Consider the following 25,353-nt stretch of genomic DNA (forward strand, 5'->3'; position numbering starts at 1 on the left):
AAGTTGTAAGATCTAGTTAGTACTAATCCTAAGCAATAGACCAAACAGTTTATAATTAATATAAGTCTCTGTGTGTTTATTTGGGACTGAATGGCTGTGAGACCAGGAGGAACAAAAACTTGCATCTACCCTGTACCAGTGACAAACACCACCATTCAGGCTTACATGGTCTTAATGTTGTCATGAAACCTTTTTTAGAGGCTTTAAGACAGTAACCTTAATGCTTTTTATGACCATTTCAATATCTGTGAATGAATGATTTCAATTTTAACAGTTGTTCAATGTTTTCAAACTGTGTGTTTGTCTTTCTATAATGCTTTATAAATTGTTACATCATAATCAGGTATTATGTATTAAGTGAATTAAATGTTATAAATATAACTTTAGTAACCCTGAGACCATGCTTGGAATAAAAAAGTCCTCTATACTCATAGTATTAATTCTCAGTCATTTTGTGCATGGTACTGAACACAGCTCTGGACCATGGCATTCACAATTGTTTTTCAACTCTTCTTTAGTTTGGGATAGACAGAGCAAGTTGGTTAGATTTGGTTACTTCACTTCTCCAAGAATAATTAGGTTCCATAAACAAAAGCAATTTTTAAGAACAGTTAAAATAATTCAAGCTTATTGAAAAAGGTCTGAATTATTTTCTCCTCCTTTTGTGAGATGTAAACGAGATTTGTCAAGGGTTGTGGAAGTATGCAGTTGGTAATGACTAGTGTTCAAGTATCAACCCACCACAGGAATTTCTCTGATGGAGGAGAATCCCATCCAGGCAGCGCCTGGAGGACCACCAGTTCTGGAATCTGTTACTTCTATCTGTAGTTTCACAAAGCTGCAAAAGTAGTTTTGATGTTTCCCCAGTGTCTCCCCAATTGCCATTTGTAATCTCATGTGATGTGTATATGTAGTCTCGTGATTGCATTTCAATCTTATGGGCACATATATCCATGGATGGAGAAAAAGATGACTTCTCATTAATCTGTATAGCTTTGATATATAGAAAATATACTAGGACATGCTTCATGACTATTTCCCACAAGGACTATAAAACACTTAAAAGCCTGCATTTTTCCTTTTACTCAGACTAACACAAGAAAATAACAATTTTATCTCAGTCTAAAACAAGCTGCATATAATTAGCTCATTTTTATCTCAGAGCAAGTTCAAACTAGACTAAAGGTTTTTGTATATGGATCTTAAGTTAAAATCTTTACAGTTATGCACAAGGTCAGAATTGCAGATGTCTAATCAAGATTATTAACACAAAGAAGCCTAACAAATCACAATTCACTGTTTGCCAAGTGTAGCCGATGAAAGAACTATGTCTTGCAGCTTATCTCCCTAGGCACTGTGTCCATGGTTTCTGGTCACAGTCTTACACCAGAAACCTTGTAACTGCATAACCATGGTAAATGCCTCTTCTCTAATTGCTTACCCAAGACATGTGCTATGGTCAATGAGATGTGAACCTTGTAACTTTGTTATTACCTTTAACTTCCTGTTATAAAAAGGTTCTGGGTGGATGAAAAAGGAAGCAAGAAGAGCAAAGAGAATTGAAATAAAAAAGTAGAAGGAGCAGAGGTAGAATTAGAGCCAATAGAAGAATAAAGAGCATGACTAGAACTGAATGTGTGTGAGTAAGCCAAATTGGAAATATCCTAAATTCCCATCCCTCATCCCTTCTTTATAAACTCCTCCAAGTTTACCCAGGAGATCTTAACTATTTCCTTTTCCTTGGGCCCTCCATGAGTGTCCCTTTTAGGATCTTGCTTTTATTACCTAACTTCTCTGGGGTTGTGGAATTTAGCCTGGTTATCCCATGCTTTATGTCTAATATCCTCTTATGAGTGAGTACATTTTATGTTTGTCTTTCTGGGTTTGGGTTATCTCACATAGGATTTTTTTTTTTTATCTAATTCCATACATGTGTCTGCAAATTTCACAATGACTTTCTTTTTCTGCTGAGTAGTACTCTATGGTGTAAATGTACCACATTTTCTTATTCATTCTTTCATTCAGGGGCATCTAGGGATGAAGAGGGAGATATCTTGAGAGAGGGAGTCATTACGGAATTAGGGAGAGACCCATTAAAAGGGAAATTTCTAAAAATACACAAGGATAACCCCACCTAAGACTCCTAACAATAGTGGAGGTGGTGCCTAAACTTGCCTTCGCCTATAATCAGATTAGTGACTACACTAATTGTCATTGTAGAACCTACATCCAGTAACTTATGGAAGCAGATGCAGTGATCCACAGCCAAGCACTGTGCTGAGTTCCTGGAACTCAGCTGAGAGAGGAAAGAAGGATCTATGAACAAGAGTGGTCAAGACCATGATGGAGAAAAGCACAAAGACAGCAGACCTGAACTAGTAGGAGCTCACAGACTCTGGACCGACAGCTGGGAACCTGCATGGGACCAACATATGTCCTCTCAATGTGGGTGACATCCATATGGCTTGATCTGTTGAGAGGCCCCTGGCAGTAGGACCCGGATTTACCCCAGACATATGAACTGGCTTATTGGAGCCCATTCTCTGTGGTGAGATACTTTGCTCAGTCTTGATATAGGAGGGATTGGCCTGTTCCTTTCTAAACTGTTGTGTCAGACTTTACATCCATGGAGACTTTACACCCTCTGAGGAGTGAATATGGGTTAAGATGGCAGAAGAAAGAGAGGGTGGAGGAACTAGGGCGGTGGTAAAATGAAAAGAAAATTAAATAAAAATTGAAAACAAGAATAAGTAAACATTTTTTTTTTTTTTTTTTTTTTTGCTTTCCATGTTCTGCCATTTACTCAGCACGGTTTCCTGAGCAGTATTCTATTTATATGTGTTTGGCCAATTTTTTTGTTTGTTTGTTTTTTATTCTGATGAACTGAAACAATCTCCATCCACTCCAATATAGAAGACAGAATTTGGATACAAGACCACATTTATTTGAACAATGTTTTTGTTCATTTTTTGCTTACTGTATATGAGGTCTACATATGATAGTATGAACATCAGAATTTAGAACATTTCTATGTGTTTATGTCTTATATGTTTCATGTAATATAATTTTTTTCTCTCAAAATAAGATATACAAAGCGTTAAGAGAAATAATAATTTTTTAATCACTCAAGCGATTTGTAGTTTTAGGGATATGATTTCTTAGCTATTTGATGAGAAGTCACTTCTTTTACAGTGATGGGGAGAATTAAGGTTCATTTACTGACTTTCAACAAATGCAAAATTGATGTACTTTGTAGACGTTAGTTAATCTTTCACTTATACTGTGAGTGAAATGTATGTCATTAGAGCACATTTTGTTTGGAAAATGAAACCCTGTGGTATTAAAAGCATTGATCAGCATGGGATGTATTTATAATATTTTATTTTTAACAGTAGCCATAAAAACTGCACAATTGTGCTTGAATTTGTATTCCAATATTAGTTTATTTTAATAACATCTGAAAATAAGATATCACATGTTTAAAAGTATGAATGGAAATAAAATTATTTTCAAATGATATTAGTCACAAACGAAATGTAAACTAAGCTAACCTACATTATACATTAATAATAACCTGAATTATAAGCATGAAAATAAAAATATAGTTTGACTAAATCTTACTTACTAAATGTTCTTTATTGTTAAATTATATACATTTAGGTATATAATTATAATCATTACTGATTCAGATGCCTGGTGGAGATATTCACAGGAACACTCTATAGGTTGCTATCTTTAAAGAAAATGATTAGGATATTTATTAAATTTTGTGTTGCCTTTTTTTCACAAATTAAAATAAAAAAGAAAGAATACAGTTGTTATAAAAGCTTGCTAGTCAATAATTATTTAGTTTTCATATAGTCTATAAATTTTCAATGTTGATTTTCTGTATTTCCTGAGTTTTAAAAAATGATTTTGTAGAAACCTTTTAAACAATAACTATTTATAAAGGTTGCTTATTCAATAAGTGCCTCCAAACCAGCTCTCTATAAAGAGGCTTTGAGAAACTGCAGCCTCATAGAACTTTAAACTACAATAGAAGTTTAAAAGAATAAAAGGGGAAACATTAATTATATCTAACTTAAAAGCTTCCCAACAGGTCCATACTAAATACAAGTGAATGACTATAGAGAATTTTTTTTTTGTATTTTCAAAATAGAACACTTGAGATATCATCAAAAACTGCTCCAGAATAAAATGGCTGCTGCATTCATTTATTGAGCACATATATATGGTTGCTGCATTCATTTATTGAGCACATATATATGGTTGCTGTATTTTCGCTGTACTTGATGCAAGTGTGACTAGGAACATTGTGACAAAATCAGTTTGAGAATATAGTCCTTTTGAAAATTTTTCTTTGAACCCAGTGTGCTAGGCCTGCTACTCCACTGTTTTGCTACTGACTTGCAGTTTTAGCTTGTCAATCAACTTATGCGAGCCTAAAAACAAAGCCTTCATTGCAAATACTTTTCTACTTCAGCTTTTAAATAAATGCAAAACTGTTTTCAGTGCCTACTTTTTACTTTCAAAGACTTAGGATAACAACTATCTTAAAGCCATCTAATGATAAAGATTTTATGTGCCTTGTCAAAATATATGATGCCCATTTGGTGAGTGTGCATGTTTCTATATGTGCAGGTGCATATATGTATTACAACCAGTGTGGAGGTGAATGGATATACTTGGGTTTCTTTTCTCAGGAGCTGGTCACATTGCTATCAGAGACAGGATCTGTCTCATTGACCAGGTGTTTGTCAGGTAGGCTAGAATAAATAGACAGTAAGCTTCAGGATGCTCCTGTTTCTAACTCACCAACACAGGGGTAAAATCGACTTGTAACTATGCCTACAAAATCAAAACAAAACAAAACAAAAAGAAAAAGAAAATATTGAATTCAGATCTTCTTGTTTTCAAGATATACACTTTACCTAGTATGCATTTTGATTAAAAATATTTATTATTAGCTTGAATGATACACACACACACACACACACACACACACACACGCACATGCATGCATGCCATAATGCACTTGTGATCAGCAAATAATTTTACAGATTTGGTCTCATTCTACCTTCTTTTGGGTTCCCAGGAATTTAACATTTATTGTCAAATTGAACAACTGCTTATACTTTGTAAGTAATTTCACTTGCCCAAAAATGTTCAATTTTACATTAAGAACTAATTTACAACTCAAAACCAAAATACATATTCACTACTAACTGATGCATCTGGTAACTTTAAATTTTCTATGTAAAATAATCAATAATTTGTTTAAAATGATTTATAAAGATTGCTGAAGGAAGCAAGAAAGCATGAAACATATAGGTTGGAATGATTTTTGTATTGATATGATATGAAAAGCATATGATATGATATAATTTTAAATCAATTTTAAACAATGACAAAGAAGCTACAATTATTACCAGGTTAAATAGAACATCTAGCAACAAGACCACAGTGTTGGTAGTTATTCATAATAATTCACTATATGACAGTCAATAATAATTTTTTAAACTTATATTGTACTTAAAAACAATTGAAATATTTATGGCAGATGATGTTTTATGCATTTAGTTACTTCAATAAATTTGACAGTAATTTTTTAAAGAAAAATTACTAGGGTTTTAAAGAAACAATTTATTCACAATAACAATAAAATACATAGTGCATCTTAAAACTGAACAGATATATTTGTAAGGAGTAATGTGTTGACTACTGATGGTAGCATTTAATAAAATTTATGAATGGACAAACACATTTTGTTAATACTTCATCATGAGCCTCTTTTCTATGCCTATTATTATTTTTTATTTTAAAATCACTTTATTTCTGCTAGTGTAATTCAGGTTTTTGAGTGTGTGTGTGTATGGGAATAATATCAGAAAATTAATTAGGTATATTTCATGTATAGCTAGCAATCTTAATGTCTAAGTAAATCATTTTAGAGAAATAGCATTGAATCCAGCATAAAATTTATGTCTGTCAGAAAAAGAGTATTTAAATTTTGGAATAAGTTTACAACATTCAAAATTAAAACAAAACAATGAGCCAATATATTACTAAAAATTCAGAACAAGCCAATGAAATTTAAAAAATTATGTTAAGACACCTGGCAGAAAAGAAATCAGACAAGAATTTGCAAAGCTGCCAATTGTGATATAACATATAATTATCTTTCTTAATGGAGAATTACTAAGTTTACAGATTTTTCCAAAGAATAAGCTTGCTTTGATCATTTCCCCTAGTGTATGCATGCTTCCTATTTCATTAAATTCTGTTACCATTGTAAGTCCTTTATATGTGTGAAGGTACAAGTTATATTGTGGATAGGTGTGAAACCACAAGGTACATAATGAAATATCCTGTAAGACATTTTCATAAGTTAATGGCTTGAAATACCATCTTTTCTACCAGGAGACAGTTTTGTAAGTCAGAATTCTGGAGTCCAGCAAGTGGGGGGTCTTAGTTTAGAGTCCTACAAGGCTGAATTAGACTTTAACTGTCAACTATGTTGTCACTGCTGCCGCCACTGGTGGTGGAACCCTTGAACATGGCACAGTGTGTCCTAAAGTAAATAAACAAACAAACAAACACATCTGATATGCATCACTTCTATTTCTACTTTAGAAATTTAACTGACATATATAATTGTGTATATTTATGGGTTAGTGTGTGGAAATTTCTATATGTTACAATAGACATTCCACAAAGCCAATCATTCCATCTTAAGTATGGGTAAGTAAAGGACCGTGACTATTCTCCAATTTCATAAATATCTGTGTTATTCAGTAATGGCATGATGAAGGTGTCCATTTACTTGCTCAGTGGCATTGCAAGGTCATCATTTCTCCAAAGACTTTGTTCTACTTGCAAAATGAGTTTTGATCTTAAGTGTCTACTAGAGCAATAAGTCTTTCACTCTGACTTTTTAGACATTGAGAATTCTGGAGGCATTCCCTTAAAAGTTTGATGTCAGTGACACCAAGGTGATTCAGTGGGCAAGGGAGCTTGCTGCCAAGTCTGAGCACCTAAATTCAATCCTAAAACACACATGCTTGAAGGAGAGAACAAACTGCCACGTATCTACATGAGCCATCTACATGCATACATGTGCACATACACACACACAAACACACACACAAACACACACAAACACTAAATGTAACTAAAAATATTTAAAGCCCCACCCATTAATATAACTATGCACAGGGTCTACAGTGACTATTTCTACTGCCGTCGTCATACCACGTACACAGGTAAGCCACATATTCATATATTCACACATTTCACACTGTTTGTCAAGTTGACATGATCTTTGGATCAATCTTGCAATTATATCTTCTATACTATTTGAGAGCAAATATAAAGCTTGTAATGATGACAGTAAAACAAACCTGCACTACCAGTCATGCAATTATGACCATACAATCTATGAAAAGTTACATTAAATGGCTGAAAATGAAAGCAAAATTATTTGTTTTTATCATTATTGAGATATTATTATAGTTTAACAAGAATAAATTTATTATTCATGGCATTGAACCCTGCTCTCAATGTTGTTTAGGATACGGTTAGTTTCCCTTCTGGTTACACATTTTAAGCAATACATTTTATTTCAAAAAAACAGATTAACATTTTGTAAAATACAATGTATTAGTGAAAATCATCCACAGTTCATTTTGGTTTAACAAAAGAAATAAATTGATGACAGATAACAATGATGAACTTCCATAACAGAAAATATACCAGATTGCTAAAATTGATACATTATAATTTGTTTTAATTCCAGTGAGAACAAGGTGCGAGACAATTGTCTATATTCTGTCAATTATGATTTAAAGAAACGCTGACTGGCTAGTAACCAGGCAGGAAGTATAGGCTGAACAACCAGACAGGAAGTATAGCCTGGTCAATGAGAACAGGAGAGTTCTGGGAAGAGGGAAGATCCCTCTGCATGCCTGTCCAGACACTGAAGAAGAAAGATGTGACCTGCCCTGCCAAAAAGGTTACTGAGCTATGTGGTTAATACAGATAAGAATAATGGGCTAGTGTAAGTTATAAGAGGTAATAAGAAGCCTGAACTAATGGGCCAATCAGTTTATCATTAATATAGATCTCCGTGTGATTTCTTTGGGGCTAAATGGCTGTGGGACCTGGTGGGAGGATAGAAACCAGGCAGGACAGAAAACTCAACAAGAACATTCCTTCATTTACCTCTTTGTATACTGCATAATTTATGTTAATATTAATAGAAGCAAGGATCATTACATTTTGCTATCCTCTCTGCATATTGGGATTTCCTCACCCTAGCTGTCCCTTAGCATGTAGTCAGAGGGATGAAACCACAATCCTTTCAGATAGGGAGAGTTGAAGAGAAATATGTAATGTCAACCTAAAGTCTAATGTAGCCAACTTTTCTTCAAACAGTGATGTATCATGTGCACTGTTATTCTTATAAGTAAAGTTTTGTAAGTTATCCATATATGTATATACCATTATCATTTATTGAAATTTGAAAACTTTTATTTGTTTTAATTCTATAATTATTTTTTCTCTTAAAAATAGCATACTGCAGTAATTAATTAGAAAAATACAAAAGGCTGAAATGTCACTGTAAATGGTGTTATTTGAACTGTTTTGGGTGACTTTCCTGAAAGGCTTAAAGAATATGACATGAATATAGAGTGAGGATGAAACTGATTCTTCCTAAGGAGTACAAATAATGAAAAATGTAAATTCTGTAACGACAGATATAATCTATTTTCCCTTGGCAACATAATTAATGGTTTTTGCTTTTTAAAGTTAAAAAAAGGAAAATAATTGTTTTTCATCTACTTGAGTTTGCTTATAATCACCTGATTATTTCTAGCTTAAGAGAAAAAAAAAGCAACGCCCATCCACCCACAAGAGGGTGACAGAATCGGCTTTTCTAAATCTGTTTATTGTTATCATTTTTAATTAACATTTATCAGAAAAACACAACAAAGCTTTGTGTCAAAATAATACTGTGCACAAAACAAAGAAGAAAGAAAAGATAAGAAAAAAGTCAATAAGCAATTAAAATTAAAGGAACTGGGAGAAAACAATGAAAATTGGACTTTGGGCACTAAACCTTACAAAGGCACGGGATGTGTATATTTAATATGGCAGCATTTTACGTCAATGATTGATCATATTGACAAAGCCAGCTTTCACTAAGCATAGGCTTATAGTTTCATTTTCCCTCAGTTAGAACACACAACTTACTTAATTGTCTGTTTTCAATTATAACTTTTGAAATGGTTAATCTCACTCATTTGGGATGATTTATGCAAATGGAAATTTTTGAGCATGTAGTATTTTCTTTGAAATTCTCAAAAACATACTAAGGCACACGAACTTCTTTTGTATGATGTGTGCTTGTAGGGGATTCTAACCTGCCTCAGGCTTGGCTGGTACAGAAAGTAGTATGGGGAGCTAGGCTTGGAAGTATGACTTCAGCTTCTTCTTTGCCCTGGCCTCCCAACTCGATCTCTCTCAAACTGATGGTTTCTTTCTTTAGCTTTTTCTTTGATTGCTACTGTTTTGATTTTCGTGTGTTTGTGTGTGTGTGTGTGTGCGCGCGCGCGCGCGCGCCCGTGAGCATGCATGCGTCCACGCGTGCTTAAAAATACATGGCAGATGATAGAGAGATGGGTGATGATAAATGATAGTTTAGATAGATGGAGAGAAGAAGAGAGAGGGACAGTCGCACAGATACAAATTGCTGAGTCCGTGTTTGCTGCTTGCGTTTATGTGATTTGAAAGTCTGGCCACTTTGTGTTAGATAGCAAGTAAGGATATTTGTTCCCGGGAAAGGAGATTCACATCTCTCACAGCAGTCATTAACTACCTGTATTTCTTTGTCTTCCTTGTGTCATGTCTAACAATTTTCCCCTTTCTGCACTATTATCATTGTCTGGGTTTTGCATGGGTTGTCATTTCCAGGAGATACAGTCTCACAGCAGACATCGTGATCCTCCGGCTTTTACAATCTTTCTGCCCACTCAGTTATGCTGTTCCCTGAGCCTTCCATGCAGGAGTGGGTTGAAAGTGTATCAGATGGGTATGTGCTACCCCACTATCCATGGATCTCTACCTTGTGTCCAATTGTAGCTTCTAAAGTTATCTTCATTCTGTAAAGAGGATCTTCTCTGATGAGGAGTGAGAGCTACACTTACCTGTGGGCACAAGGATAAGTTTTAGAATGCAGTTAGAAATTACACTGACCTATTAAAGTATTGGCATCAGATTGTCTTCCAAGAACCATGGCTTCACTAGGTAAGACTGTCAAGTTTTCTGGGTACCAGGCACAATTTCTCTCCTGTTGAGTCCAGGTGAACAGTTGTTGATTGTTGCTGAATATGAGTGACAGGTTTTGACCTTTAAGGATACCTTGGCATGTTTGTTATTGCTGTGGTTCAGTCATCACAGCTGGATAGGACTTTCAGTTAATTCTCTCCCTAGCTGAGTCATCTAAGTCCTGTGTCCTAAGGGTGTTATGGGATCAGCAATAACCAATCAATAATCCTTTAGTATCAGTCAGGACGTGTATTAAATAATAAAGGAGGTGCACAAAAAGCCAAATTACTCCGCATATTTTCTTTTAATATTTTTTGAGTAAATATACAGTTGTAATTGTAGACCATCCCTGACTATTTTGAACTTCTCCTCAAATTTCATCTTACTTACAGTAGCTTTATTTACTAAATTAATGTTAATTTGATTCATAAAAGAAACTAGACTGGGAAGAACCAGACAATTGTAGAATTTAAGGAGTAAACTTAGTCCATTCTTTTACCCATTTACAGAATTATTCCATTAAATTAATATAAAAATCAAAAACTAAAAATTTTACTAAAATTTTCATAAATACATTTTCAAAGCAATTTAGAAAATATGTCTTTGCCTTTTTTCTGTTGCTAAAAGAAAATTTTCATTTTTCAAAACCTTGGAAACTGGGAAGCCCATTTCGAATTGTTGAAAGTTGTCACTGACAAAAAAAGAAATTTGTGCTGAAAGAAAAATTTTACACAATTTTTTTCATATCCAGTGACCTATATATTGTATTACTAAATGAAAAAAAAATCAGCATAGTGATTTAGGTAATATGATCAAATAAATGCTTTCTGGTAAGTACTACTCTTGTATTTTAAGATTTAGAATTCAATAACAAAGCATTATGGAAGGCAGGAAGGAGAAAAGAAAAAGGTATGGGTGTTTTATAAGATAATTTACTTCTTTATATTTTTATATGCTGTCATTTTACCTGTTTTAAGAAGAACCAAAGCTCAAAGATTTATGAAGACTAAAATTAGTCCTGACATTAACATTCTGGTCAAAGAACACAAAACAGTGAATTAATCATTGCTCCAAAAGGCAGTGTATTCAATCAAAGAAAGAAAAAATAAACCCCTTCCCGTAACTCTTGTGAAATAATGGCTTGGATTCCTCGCAGACATTTCTGTCTTTATTTAGGTATTTTGAAACTCTTGTACAAAAGGTAGAATTTGACAGCCTGGTCTACAAGAGCTAGTTCAGGACAGGCTCTAAAACCACAGAGAAACCCTGTCTCGAAAAAAGAAAAAAAAAAAAAAAAAAAAAGTAGAATTTGAGATACTAGAAAGGAGATTTAATGGAAGCTGAAACATCATCTATAAATCAAATGAGGCTTTATAAGATCATAAGGCATATATTCAGAGTAGATATAACATCAATATGTTGATTGTCATCTAAAATTATTGGACAGATTTGTTATTTACTGTTAAGGGAAATTAATTTGAGTCTATGTCTAAAACGGGTGCTGTTGAGAAGAATGAATAAAGGAAGAATGATATATAGTTAGGAGTTAATAGGCACAGGAACTGAAGATGGTTTGAACAGCCTATTGCTATTTTAAAAACAAATCAGTGAGTCTCTGGAATAATATCTAGAGTAATTACCAATTAATAGGTAGGTATCCCAAGTGAGACTGTTTTTGCCTCCCCCCCACATATTTCCAGTTATATTTGCATCTTCCAGAAAGTTTTTGTAGTTCTTGTGCTTTACAATGATAGTAGGAAAATAAGGAGAGAATAATGTTTCTGAGGACTGAAATATTTAGTAAAATAAATTTTGTAAAAAATGTATTTTTGTCTTTTATATGTATTTTTATATACATTATATATATATATCTTATATACGTATTTTTACATGTATTTTTAATTATATGTATTTTATGTCTTTAAGATAGAACTCCTACATGTGCTTGTATTTTGCTTTATAAAACATTTTTATTTATTTTTGAAAATAAAATATGATCATATATGCCCACCAGTACCTTGTTAATGATATTCCTGATTCAGTCTTCTAAATACCTGGGTTTACTGTCATATACTAGTAGTCAGAGATCAAAAAATATTGATGACATATTAAAAATAAGAAGACTTTACCTTTCTTCATTTATTTAATTACATTGTTGTATATAGGTGCAGAGAAATATGTGTATGTACATATATAAACACAGTTCAGAGGTTAGAAATCAAACTAAACAAATTTATATATGCCTGTGTACTTATCTCTGTGTCTGTACTTATGCCTTTACTTGAATTTTTATTTTAGAAACTTAAGTATGTCTCTATTTAGTTTTCTTATTCCTTAGCATATATTAATGTATATGTAATTTTGGTGTGCATGTAGAAGAAAAACAAAAATTTTAAAAACAAATAGATATTAAAACTTGGAAAAATATTTATGAGATATTTAGATTATATTTGTGGTTAGCACAATAGAGCCCATCTTGTTGCTGGGTATAGTTGTGAGCTTGGAGGGCTGTCCCCATTATTTATTTATCATGTGACAGCATGGACAGGGGAGAGATGTTCCTACCCAGCCCACCAACACCTGACATAACTGGTCCAGATGTCATGAGAGCAAGAGCTGCGGCTGCCCCTCATCAGCTGTAGCACTCAGGAGAGTGGTTACTATGCCGTGCCTGCACAACCCAGTAGAGCTGACACTGAAGGTATAAATGTGGGAGATCTGACCCTGAGGACGTGAAAGTAGACCTGACCCAGCCCTTTGCTCATTGATCCCAAGGCAATTCAGACGAGCTCACTTTGGTGGTGAGGACAGGGGAGAACTGGCAGACTGAGCAACCCTGAAACTACCCAGGCCCAGAACCAGGGTTCTGTGTTGACCTACCCCAACACCCACCCTGTCTGTGTTCTGTCAGAAAATAATTACACTTGTCTAGCTAATATGTGGAAAATCTGCTCAGAGTCAGATTCTTCTTCATTTTTATCTTTTTCATATGGTATAATTTCTGGAAAGAGAAATGTTATCATTTAATTTTACATAATGTAAAATTAGACCTAAATAAAATCAGATGGAGATGTTTGGTATAAAAATATCCTTGAACTCCTTTTTTTCATTTTATTTATTTTATTTTTAAATTTATTTATTTATTTATTAAAGATTTCTGCCTCCTCCCCGCCTCCCATTTCCCTCCCCTTCCCCCGATCAAGTCCCCCTCCCTCATCAGCTCAAAGAGCAATCAGGGTTACCTGACAATGAGGACTACTGAGAACTCAAGAACAATGGCAATGTGTTTTTGATCCTACTGCACGTACTGGCTTTGGGGGAGCCTAGGCAGTTTGGATGCTCACCTTACTAGACCTGGATGGAGGTGGGTGGTCGTTGGACTTCCCACACGTCAGGAAACCTTGAACTCCTTTTATGAATAGAAATTTGAGGTAATATATCCATCATATGTTATTTGCTTTGTTTTGCTGTTTTAATTTTTAAATTTAGCTTTTGAAGCAATGGATTCATATGGGATTTCCATAAATATTTCATTTTGATTGATTCCATTCCTCTTGCCAACCACACATCTTCACCCAGCTAGTCCTTCCATGCAATAACCTTGCCTTTTTAGAATTTTTGCTTTATATTGTTTAACATATATTTGCCATTTAGTTTAAAACGGGATATATAAAACAATGATGTATGTTTTTCCACCGGAGTTTAGAAACAGCAAGAATGCATTTTCTTTTGTTTTGTTTATCTAAAAATATAGACTAATTAAGAAATATATTTTCCTCAGGAAGAGCATGTATGGTGATTCAAAATAGCTATAGTGCTGTGTAGAATCTAAATTTATTTAGCTTATTCTCGTAGAATAAACATTCAGTGTTAGATTTATGATTTTTGTTTTTCTTCCTTCAAGACACTAGAGTAAATTGAAAGTGAATGACCACCAAGGCATATAAGGCTTTAAAATAGGACATGGCTTCCAGATGTATTGGCTATAGTTATCACTTTTAATTATCTTATACTACCTTGCACAAAGCCCTCTATCCACGTGGGAGACACACTGTCCTTGTGTGTAGTGAGTGAGTAAATTAAAAAAATCCCAGAGAATAGACCACAGTTGAATGTAGGTCAGAATATTTCTATTTTTTATCTTTTGTTATCCCCCAAACTGACTGAGTAGCTTCATATATATTTATTTCAGTGGGTAAAAACCAAATTCTGCCATTGCATTACTGTTATCTTAAAAGCGAATTCCTAAAGTAGCATTTCTGAAGTACTAACAAATTTGTGAGGCATAAGTAGATTTATTGCTGTTTTAGCTCTATGTGCTAGACCCCAGTTCGCGAGCTTCAAGAAAGGGGCTGGAGGTTGAGAATACAGACGCAGAGACAGACCGACACGCAGACCTTTAAACACTGATACCAAAAGCTCTTCTTTAATAGCACCATGGAGGCTTACATACACTGCAGTCAATGGCCAACAGGTGAAAATCCCATCCTCTGATCCTCTAAGCTAGACACAGCTTCTAGTAACTTCAATTAGAGGGTTCTAGCAGGGAAGAGCAGCTGAAGGCCAGGACTCATTAGTCCCAACAGTTATCCCCCAAACTGACTGAGTAGCTTCATATACATTTATTTCTGTGGGTGAAAAACAAATTCTGTCCTTGAATTACTGTTATATTAAAAGTGAATTCCTAAAATAGCATTTCTGAAGTATTAACAAACTTGTGAGGTGTAAGTAGAATTATTGCTGTTTTAGAAACTAAGAACTTCAAATCAAAAGTTTCCTTGACCACAGTCCCAACCCTCACAAGGGATAGGACTGCACTTAGACTCAGAAATTGTGGATTTTACTCAAGGGTAACATTTCCTGTCTGAAAGATGCTGTGAGAAGAAATATGTTTATTTCAAGCTAAAGAAGTTGCTTTTCTAGTTATTTCAAAATGGAATTGTAGTATTGAGAAAGAACTTCCCCTTTGTACTTTTAAGCAGTGATCAGAATGCATTCAATGCTAATCCAGCATGCTATAATTATTAATTTATTATTAAATACACAATAATATATTCCATGTATTTTCACATATTTTCTGTCTGCCTCTTTATTAAGGAACAGAAAGAAAACATTATTTTTCTGAGCTACTTATCTACTGTTCTTTCCAACATTATTTTTAATATCATGATACAACGATATAACATTCACTAATAACTTTAAAGAAACATCATTTAATAATACCTTTGTATTAAAATGTTTTTAATCCTTGTGTTATATACTGAAACAAATATACAACACAGGTATGAACAGAAATTTTAAAGCAACATCATTTCAACTATGGTATACATATTCATGGTGCATTATTTTAAAATCAGAATAATTAATAAGTATAAGCATACTTAGCATTGTTAACACAAGGATTTTCTTATTCAATTAATTATTATATAGCCAATAACTTTGGAGATTTTTGGGGAGAGGTTTTTCTAAAAATATACATTGTTGCTTATCCATGTACTTCTATTTTAACAGACATCATAGATTGAAAAATGAAAATAGTTACATTTCTCTCCTCCAAATGAACTTATTGCTGCTGTGGTAAATCTAATGAACAGTTTTCTGAATTTCATGTTTATATTTCTAATTCTCAATGTATAGGCGAAAATATAGGAACTACTTTGTGACATTTATTATTTGATTTACTATCAGCCACACTTGACTCTCTACATCCTTGTTAGTCCATTGTAACAATATGTTGGTAAGTGCTATGTTCCTATCAGAAGTGCTTTATTCTCTTAGATATTGAATGCATTTGAAAATGCAACTTTTGGGTCTATAATAGTCATGTATTACTTTTATTAAAAAGTTATTCACTCATAATGAATGCTTTTAGCAGATTTTAAACCTTTCTAGTTTTACTCTTTTAGTAGACATGCAACTTATTCTGGATTCAATTTTTTTTAACAATTTTGTAACAAATCTACATTATTTTTAACCTCTAAATCAGTAGAACATTGATATATCTGAGTTCTGTGTAGCTCTCACCCATATTAAAAGTCTTTGTGAATACCTTCATGTCTCTTCAAATTAAACATTTAAATTCCTATAATTTTTCTCACGGAAAGTTTCTCAGTCATTTGTATTTTTCAAGATCTCTAGAGACTGGGTAGAGGACACATTATTGGCTCTTTTCGAAGACTAATGTTTTATGGTGTTGCAAGATATTCAGAACACCACCAGAGGAGAAAGGTAAGTATCAATGTCATCCAGCTACAAACCTTGTATAAGATACAATGGTGTGTTAACAGAAGTTTCTGTCCTGCCTGGTTCTGCTGTATTTCAGTCCCAAAGAAACACACAGAGGTCTACAATAATTTAAAACATGTTGGCCTATTAGCTCAGGCATCTTACTAATTCTTCTTTGGTTTTGTTTTGTTTTGTCTTTTGTTTTGTTTTGTTTTGTTGTTTTATTTGTTTTTCGAGACAGGGTTTCTCTGTAGTTTTGGAGTCTGTCCTGGAAACAGCTCTTGTAGACTAGGCTGGCCTTGAACTCACAGAGATTCACCCACCTCTGCCTCCCAAGTGCTGGGATTAAAGTGCACCACCACCACCCAGCTGGTCTATTAGTGCAAGCTTCTTATTAACTCTTATGATTTACATTAGCCCATAATTCTTGTCTGTGTTAACCACATGACTTGGTACCTTTTATCAGTGAGGCATTCTTATCTTGCTTTCTCTGTGTCTAGCTTCCTCTGTGGATGACTCAGACTGTTTCTTTTCTCTTCCCAGAATTCTCCTGTTCTCATCACACTACTTGGTCTACTTCTTGCTTGGTCACCCTGCCTATACTTCCTGTTTGGCTACTAGCCAATCAGTGTTTCATTAAAACAATATAATCTAAGTGACAGGGTATAAGACCATTGTCCCACAGCACTGGTGAAATACTGGCATAAATGTTATGTGAATAGCCAACTACTTTATTTTATTGGATTTAATATTCACTCCAAGAGATGGAACTTGACAATACTAAAATGGCCAAGAACTGAGACTATTTTGGTCAGAGAACTATGGAGAAACCTTGTATTATTATCCAGCTAAAGGAATATACATACAAACAAAATTATTTCTAATCATATACTTGTAAATCCATAGATAAATTCCTCATTCAACTCTCATTAGAGAAGCTTCTTTTTGCTGTAAATAGGAATTGACACAAAGATACAGAACTAGACACTGCACAGAGAAAGAGATATTTGAAGCATTCAATTCTTAAGAATTCATATAGATAATTTTCATGGAAGATGAAAGGACTAAGCCTGAAAAATGAAAGGAAACCACAATCTGTGAAAAAAAATCAAACAATGAGTCACAATAACAGGCAGAAAGATTGTAAGAAGCAGATGTGGTGACTCCAAAAAAAATCAATGTATTCAAGACACAGCAGGACCAGGGCACATATGAACTCACAGAAACTGTGGCAAAATATATAAAACCGGCACAAGTTCAAACTAACAGGTTCCCAAAACTTAGAGAAGTGGACACAGGGTTGCACCCCTACAAATAATGCTATTTGCAATTGCTTCCCCCTGCTACCCCATTCTCAAATGGAATATCATTTGGTATATCAATAACATTCCAGGGCAGACCCCACGTACAGGAGTAGATAACACAAAATGAACTCAATGTTTTTGTTCTTCTTGTCGTTTTTGATGGCTTTTTTTTCTTTGATCTTATTAGCCCTTTCTTATTTGATTTAGCTTTCCATTTTCTGAGGTTTTTATTTTTTTTGAGAGAAACAGAAAAAGAAACATAAAGTTAGACAGATAAAGAGATAAAATCTTGTAGAATTTGGATGAAAGGAAAAGATAATCACAATACATTGTGTGAATTATATATATATATATGTTTACCTACACAATGATGACTATAGAAACCACAGGTAGAGAGAAACTAATGGAAACAGAGGCAGAGACCTGCAGCAGAGCATTGGGCTGAGTTCCTAAAGTTTAGTTGAAGAATGGGAGGAATGAGAATATGAGCAAAGACGTCAAGACCATGATGGGGACACCCACTGAAATGGTATACCTGAGCTAATTGGAACTCACCAACTCCAGCCAGCACAGGGAAGAAACCAGCATTTGCCCAAACCAGTCCCTCTGAATGTGGGTGACAGTTGTATGGTTGGGGCAGACTGTGGGTCCACTGAGAGTAGGACCAGGATTTATCTCTCCTGCTTATATTGGCTTTTTGGCACCCATTCTCCTTGAAGGAATACCTTGCTTAGCATAGATATAGTAGGGAGGGCCTTGGTATTTCCCCAAAGCAATACTCCTTCCCCTCTCTGAGGAGTGGATGGGGGTGGGGTGGGGAGTTAAAGTTGAAGGAATGGGAGGAGAGGAGGGAGGGAGAACTGTGATTGGTAAGTAAAATGAAAAAAAAATAGTTTTTTGTTGTCTTTTAAATAAAATTTTAAAAAGAAAGAAAAAATAATATAAAAAAGAATCATTGGTGACAACAGGTGACCAAAATCACTGAAACTATCAAGTACATAAATTCAGAGAAGTAATTATTAGAGAACGTTGCTATATATTCTATGTAACTTATAATGAATATTGTTTTGAAAGATCACTATGTCAAAAATGTAATTGCAACCATTCAAAGAATTCATATAGATAATTTTCACGGAAGATGAAAGAACTAAGCCTGAAAAATGGAAGGAAACCACAATCTGTGAAAAAAACGAAACAATGAGCCTAGCTCCTGACTGTTTCATATGTAAAAATATGAAAGAACTCTTCAAGCATACCAGAAGAGAAAATAAAATTTATTCTTTTCAAGAAGCCATTGCACATTTGCATTTTGAATATTCTTCCTCACTGAAAAAGAACATAGTGACAAAAAGTTGCTTCAGTTGTCCTCAAGGGAAAAATAAAGATTGTTGGAGTCCTGAAGAGAAATATCAAAGCATGGCAGTTACTGTAGGCCTGAGCATGCAGCTGTGGCTTAGGAAGTAGGGACACAATTCAGGACTGAAGTTCTTATAGAATATAAGGGTACAAAGTCACCCTAAATTACACAAATTAAACCATCAGCAGTAGTCACGGCAACTACATCTGTAGTTAGATTATCTTGCTTTAATATGTGGCTTCCTGAAGATGATGATTTTGGGTTTTGGTGTATCTGCTTTAGTGAGAGGAACACAGCCGATATCACCAAGAGGACCACTTTAACTTGTCACAATGCGATTGTCTAAACCAATCAAATGGAGCAGGAGTCACAGATCTTCAGCATGGAAATTTGCATGATACGTTTTTTTTTTAATTTATTTATTTAATAAAGATTTCTGTCTCTTCTCCGCCACCGCCTCCCATTTCCCTCCCCTCCCCCAATTAAGCCCCCCCCAGCCCGAAAAGCAATCAGGGTACCCTGTCCTGTGGGAAGTCCAAGGAACACCCCCCTCCATCCAGGTCTAGCAAGTTGAGCATCCAAACTGCCTAGGCTCCCACAATGCCAATATGTGCAGTAGGATCAGAAATCCATTGCCATTGTTCTTGAGTTCTCAGTAGTCCTCATTGTCCTCTATGTTCAGATAGTCCGGTTTTATCCCAGGCTTTTCCAGACCCAGGCCAGCTGGCCTTGGTGAGTTCCCAGTAGAATATCCCCATTGTCTCAGTGTGTGGTGCACCCCTTGCGGTCCTGAGTTCCTTGCTCGTGCTCTCTCTCCTTCTGCTCCTGATTTAGACCTTGAGATTTATGTCCGGTGCTCCAATGTGGGTCTCTGTCTCTGTCTCCTTTCATCGCCTGATGAAGGTTAATATTCAGGAGGATGCCTATATGTTTTTCTTTGGGTTCCCCTTATTTAGCTTCTCTAGGATCACTAATTATAGGCTCAATGTCCTTGGTTTATGGCTAGAAACCAAATATGAGTGAGTACATCCCATGTTCCTCTTTTTGGGTCTGGCTTACCTCACTCAGGATAGTGTTTTCTATTTCCATCCATTTGCATGCAAAATTCAAGAAGCCCTTGTTTTTTACTGCTGAGTAGTACTCTAATATGTATATATTCCATACTTTCTTCATCCATTCTTCCATTGAAGGGCATCTAGGTTGTTTCCAGGTTCTGGCTATCACAAACACTGCTGCTATGAACATCGTAGAGATAAACTTTTGTTGTATGATAAGGCCTCTCTTGGGTATATTCCCAAGAGTGGTATTGCTGGGTCCAGGGGTAAGTTGATCCCGAATTTCCTGAGAAACCGCCACACTGCTTTCCAAAGTGGTTGCACAAGTTTGCATTCCCACCAGCAATGGATGAGGGTACCCCTTTCTCCACAACCTCTCCAACAAAGGCTATCATTGGTGTTTTTTATTTTAGTCATTCTGACAGGTGTAAGATGGTATCTTAAAGTTGTCTTGATTTGCATTTCCCTGATAGCTAAGGAAGTTGAGCATGACCTTAAGTGTCTTTTGGCCATTTGAAGTTCTTCTGTTGAGAATTCTCTTTTCAGCTCAATGCCCCATTTTGTAATTGGGTTGATTAGCCTTTTACGGTCTAGTTTCTTGAGATCTTTATATATTTTGGAGATCAGGCCTTTGCCAGTTGCGGGGTTGGTGAAGATCTTCTCCCAGTCAGTGGGTTGCCTTTGTGTCTTAGCGACAGTGTCCTTTGCTTTACAGAAGCTTCTCAGTCTCAGGAGGTCCCATTAATTCAATGAGGTCCTTAATGTCTGTGCTGCTGGGGTTATACGTAGGAAGTGGTCTCCTGTGCCCATGTGTTGTAGAGTACTTCCCACTTTCTCTTCTATCAGGTTCAGTGTGTTCGGACTGATATTGAGGTCTTTAATCCATTTGGACTTGAGTTTTGTGCATGGTGATAGATATGGATCTATTTTCATTCTTCTACAGGTTGACATCCAGTTTTGCCAGCACAATTTGTTGAAGATGCTCTCATTTTTCCATTGTATACTTTTAGCTCCTTTATCGAAAATCAGGTGTTCATAGGTTTGTGGGTTAATGTCAGGGTCTTCTATTCGATTCCATTGGTCGACTTCTCTGTTTTTATGCCAATACCAAGCTGTTTTCAATACTGTAGCTCTGTAGTAGAGTTTGAAGTCAGGGATGGTAATGCCTCCAGACGATCCTTTGTTGTATAAGACTGTTTTGGCTATCCTGGGTTTTTGTTTTTCCATATAAAGTTGACTATTGTCTTCTCCAGATCTGTGAAGAATTTTGATGGGATTTTGATGGGGATTCCATTGAATCTATAGATTGCTTTTGGTAGAATTGCCATTTTTACTATGTTGATCCTCCCAATCCAGGAGCAGGGGAGATCCTTCCATTTTCTGGTGTCCTCTTTAATTTCTTCTTCAAAGACTTAAAGTTCTTGTCAAATAGATCTTTCACATCCTTGGTCAGAGTTACCCCAAGATATTTTATGCTATTTGTGGCTATCGTGAAAGGTGATGCTTCTCTAATTTCCCTCTCTGTTTCCTTATTCTTAGTGTATAGGAAGGCCACTGATTTTTTGGAGTTGATCTTGTATCCTGCCACATTACTAAAGGTGTTTACCAGCTGTAGGATTTCTTTGGTGGAGTTTTTGGGGTCGCTTATGTATACTATCATATCATCTGCAAATAACGAGAGCTTAACTTCTTCTTTTCCGATACGAATCCCCTTGATCCCCTTATGTTGTCTTATTGCTATTGCTAGAACTTCAAGCACTATATTGAAGAGGTATGGAGAGAGTGGACAGCCTTTTCGTGTTCCTGATTTTAATGGGATGGCTTTGAGTTTTTCTCCATTTAATTTAATGTTATCTGTCGGCTTGCTGTAAATAGCTTTTATTATATTTAGGTGTGACCATTGTATCCCTAATCTCTCCAAGACTTTTATCATAAAGGGATGTTGAATTTTGTCAAATGCTTTTTAGCATCTAATGAAATGATCATATGGTTTTTTTCTTTCAGTTTATTTATATGCTGGATTACATTGATAGATTTGCATATGTTGAACCAGCTCTGCATCTCTGGGATGAAGCCTACTTGATCATGATGGATAATTTTTCTAATGTGTTCTTGGATTCTGTTTGCCAGTATTTTATTTAGAATTTTTGCGTCAATATTCATGAGTGAGATAGGCCTGTAATTCTCTTTCTTGTTTGGGTCTTTGTGTGGTTTTGGTATCAGGGTAACTGTAGCTTCATAAAAGGAATTTGGCAATGACTCTTCTGTTTCTATATTGTGAAATACATTAAGGGGTATAGGTATTAGCTCTTCTTGGAAGTTCTGGTAGAATTCTGCATTGATAACATCTGGTCCTGGGCTTTTTTTGGAAGGGAGATTTTTGATAACGGTTTCTAGTTCTTCGCGACTAACAGGTCTATTTAGATCATTCATCTGGTCTTGGTTTAGCTTTGGTATGTGGTACTTATCAAAAAAAAATATCCATTTCTTTTGCATTTTCTAGTTTTGTGGCATACAGGTTTTTGTAGTAAGATCTAATGAGTCTCTGAATTTCTGCTGTGGCTGTGGTTATGTCCCCTTTTCATTTCTGATCTTATTTATTTGCGTGTTCTCTCTCTGTCATTTAATTAGTTTGGATAGGGGTTTGTCGATCTTGTTGATTTTCTCCAAGAACCAACTTTTTGTTTCATTGATTCTTTGGACTATTTTCTGTGTTTCTATTTTGTTGATTTCAGCCCTCAGTTTGATTATTTCCAGTCTTCTACTCCTCCTGGGTGCTTCTGCTTCTTTTTTTTTTTTCTAGAGCTTTCAGCTGGGCTGTTAAGTCTCCAATGTGAGCTTCCTCTGTTTTCTTTAAGTGGGCACTTAGTGCTATGAACTTTCCTCTTAGCACTGCTTTCATAGTGTCCCATAGGTTTGAGTATGTTGTCCCTTTATTTTCATTAAATTCAAGGAAGACTTTAATTTCTTTCTTGATTTCTTCCTTGACCCAGGTGTGGTTCAGTAGTTGACTGTTTAGTTTCCATGAGTTTGTAGGCTTTCTGGAAGAATGGTTGTTGTTGAATTCTAACTTTAATCCATGGTGATCTGATAAGACACTGATAATTTTTTGTATCTGTGGAGGTTTCCTTTGTTTCCGAGTATGTGGTCAATTTTTGAGAAGGTTCCATGAGCTGCAGAGAAGAAGGTATATTCTTTCCTATTTGGGTGGAATGTTCTATAGATGTCTGTTAAGTCCATTTGCTTCATTATCTCCAGTAGTTCTCTTACTTCTCTATTAGGTTTCTTTCTGATTGACCTGTCCATTGCTGAGAGAGGTATATTGAAGTCTCCTACTACTAGTGTGTGTGGTTTGATGTCTGCCTTGAGTTTTAGTAATATTTCTTTTACATAAGTGGGTGCTTTTATATTAGGGGCATAAATATTCAGGATTGAGACGTCATCCTGACAAATTGTTTCTGTTATGAGTATAAAGTGTCCATCTCGATCTCTTCTGATTGATTTTAGTTTGAAGTCAGTTTTGTTAGAAATTAATATGGCCACACCTGCTTTTTTCTTAGGACCATTTGCTTGAAAGACCTTTTCCTAACCCTTTACTCTGAGTAGATGCCTGTCTTTGTGGTTGAGATGTGTTTCTTGCAAACAGCAGAATGTTGGATCCTGTTTCCGTATCCAATCTCTTAGCCTGAGCCTTTTTATAGGTGAATTGAGACCATTAATATTAAGTGATATTAATGACCAGTGGTTGTTTATGCCAGATATTCTTATTGTTTTTGGAAGTAGAATTTGTGTGTCTCCCTTCTTTGAGTTGTGCTAGTGAAGGGTCACTAGATGCCTCAGTTATTGTAGGCAGTGTTGGCAATGTTGGATTCCTTGGGTTGCGATTTTCCTTCTATTACTTTCTGTAGGGCTGGATTCGTGGCTACGTATTGTTTATATTTGTTCTTATCCTGGAATGTCTTGTTTTCTCCATTTATAGTGAATGAAAGCTTGGCTGGGTATAGTAGTCTGGGCTTGCATCCATGGTCTCTTAGCTTCTGCAGGACCTTCTGGCTTTCATTGTTTCCATAGAGAAATCAGGTGTAAGTCTGATTGGTTTACCTTTATAAGTTACTTGGCCTTTTTCCTTTGCAGCTCTTAGTATTCTTTCTTTAACCTGTATATTTTGTGTTTTGATTATTATATGGCAAGGGGATGTTTTTCTTTGATCCAGCCTATTTGGTGTTCTGTATGCTTCTTGAATATTCAAAGGAATATCTTTCTTTATGATGGGAATGTTTTCTTCCATAATTTTGTTCAAAATATTTTCTGGGCCTTTTAGTTGTGACTCTTCTCCTTCTTCTATTCCTATTATTCTTAGGTTTGGTCTTTTTATTGTGTCCCATAATTCCTGAATGTTTTGTGATGGGAATTTGTTGGCTTTGCAGTTTTCTTTGATCAGAGTGTTTATTTTCTCTATGGTGTCCTCAGAATCTGAGATTCTTTCTTCTATTTCTTGTATTCTATTGATTATGCTTGTTTCTGTAGGCTCTGCTCGTTGACCTAGATTTTCCATATCCAGCTGGTTCTCAGTTTATGTTTTCTTCCTTGCTTACATTTCAGTTTTCAATTCTTGAACTCTTTCCATTACCTGTTTGATCGTTCTTTCTTGGTTTCCCAGGGTATTATGTACGTATTTACTCATTTCTTCAAATTTTTGGTTATACTTCTCATCCATTTCTATAAGGGCATTTTTCCCATGTTGTTTAAGGGACTCTTTGCTTTCATAAAGTCAATTTTTTCCACTTCTTCTGTGTTAGGTTGTTGAAGACCTTCTGTTGTAAGATCATTGGGTTCTGGTGTTTTCATGCTGTTTTTCAGATTATTGGGTAAATTCTTGCCTTGGCGCCTGCCCATCTCCTCCTATCAATTCTATCTAAGGGGTCTGTTAAAACTGGTTCGGGTTTCCCTGCTGGCCAGGGGCTCCTCTTACAAAATGCCCTTGCTCTGTTTCCTGGTTCCTGCCGGGGTGTCAAGATCCCTCTCACCCCTCAGAAGGGTCTTCAGGAATAGGACCTGGCTCCTCCTTTGCCAGGGACCTCCTAGA

Source organism: Microtus oregoni, unplaced genomic scaffold, assembly GCF_018167655.1.
Source record: "Microtus oregoni isolate MIOR12 unplaced genomic scaffold, Mior012 000030F_ref0000283, whole genome shotgun sequence".
Lineage (NCBI taxonomy): Eukaryota > Metazoa > Chordata > Mammalia > Rodentia > Cricetidae > Microtus > Microtus oregoni.